This window comes from Bidens hawaiensis, unplaced genomic scaffold, assembly GCF_021521415.1.
Source record: "Bidens hawaiensis isolate Kalapana, Puna unplaced genomic scaffold, B.hawaiensis_p1.1 tig00014829_1, whole genome shotgun sequence".
Classification (NCBI taxonomy): domain Eukaryota; kingdom Viridiplantae; phylum Streptophyta; class Magnoliopsida; order Asterales; family Asteraceae; genus Bidens; species Bidens hawaiensis.
Window position 1 is genome coordinate 308,635 of NW_027492309.1, and position 1,690 is coordinate 310,324.

The window sequence follows — 1,690 nt, forward strand, 5'->3', positions numbered from 1 at the left end:
GTGGATTAAACTAAGAGCTTTCTTTATACGACCCGGTGATACAAGATTGAATTTTCATTACAAAACACTTTTACGTTTGGTTGATATGTTTCCCTCTATCATGAGAGTCATTGAACATGTTAAAGAAGAGTGCACTAACCCTTTAGCCCAAAATCAAGCAATCAACATGTTAGATTCTTTTAGCTCGTTTGAATTTGTTTTTTATTTGCATTTGATGTTACACATTCTAGGGCTCTCAGATATATTATCACGAGCTCTTCAAAGAAAGATCAAGAGATTATGGAAGTTGTTTTATTGGTTGAATCAACTAAAAGAAAGCTTCAAGACTTTAGAGAAATTGTTTCAATCCACTATTAAAGAAAATTCATTCATTTTGTGAAAAAAAAACAATATTCAAATATTGAACATGGAAGAAGAGTATATTAATGAAAGAGGTCACAGATCTAAAAAGCAAAGGTATTATTTCACTAATCAACATTACTATAACGTTGATTGTGCTAGAACCGTTGTTGATATGCTAATTCAAGAGTTTGGTGATCGTTTTAATGAGATTAACACGGAATTACTTTAAACATGATGGCTTTTATCCCGTATGACTCATTTTCTAAATTTGATGAGTCGAAGTTAATGAGACTATGTGAGTTTTATCCGTGTGATTTTGATAGTCGGAAGAAAATTGCTCTTTCACGTCAACTTGGCTTGTACATTGATAGCGTGCGAATAGATGAAAGATACGCTACCTTGAATGGTGTTGCCGATCTTGCTAGAGTTATGGTGGAAACAAGAAAATATATTTCATTTCCTTTTGGTGTATCGATTACTAAAGCTTACATTAGTTTTACCTGTTGCAACCATAACGGTTGAAAGATGTTTTTCGGTGGTGAAGAATGTAAAGACAGATTTGCGTAATCGAATTGGTCCTGATTTTTTGAATGCATGTGTAATTTGTAGCATTAAAAAGAAGCATTTGAAAGTGTTATGAATGAAGTTGTAATTTGCCGTTTCCAAAAAAATGAAATCTCGCAGAGGACAATTGTAATATATGTTTTGTTGTATTATAATTAATGAAGTCCGTTTTACATTTTCGTGTCATGTATTTTTATTGGTTATATTTTACCCCCACTAAGTTAAGTGTCAAGATCTACCACTAGCTATCTGGGTTTGGTAAGACCCTTACCTGTGAATTCGGGTAAAATGCATGAGAGGTCTCCATTTACAAATAAAGCAATCTGATGGCTTGAGAGGGGTTGCGAAGTGACCAGAGAGCTTTTAGAGGTTTCGTTTATATATATACTAGTTTTTTTTCCCCGTATTACGGGGATTGTTTTACATTATTCGTTTCTAATATTTATATATTTTTTGAATTCTAATTCTATTTATTTTAAGGAAATTAATAATATACTTAGAGTTTGATAATAAAACGGTTTCACAAATAAATAAAATGCTATAATTTGGTTTAAAAATTATCTGTGTTTAGTGAGACACAAGACCCGCATATTTTTTTTACTATAAAAATTGTTTCTTAATTATAAATAATATCTTTTTTTTAAATCATATATTAATTTTAGTATATCCCTATTTTATTGGATTTTCACATCAAATATTTGGTGAGATTAATTTTTAATTTAATGAGATGTTATAACTTGTTTAAGGGATATTCGGGTTTGGTGAGACCCATACCTGTAAATTC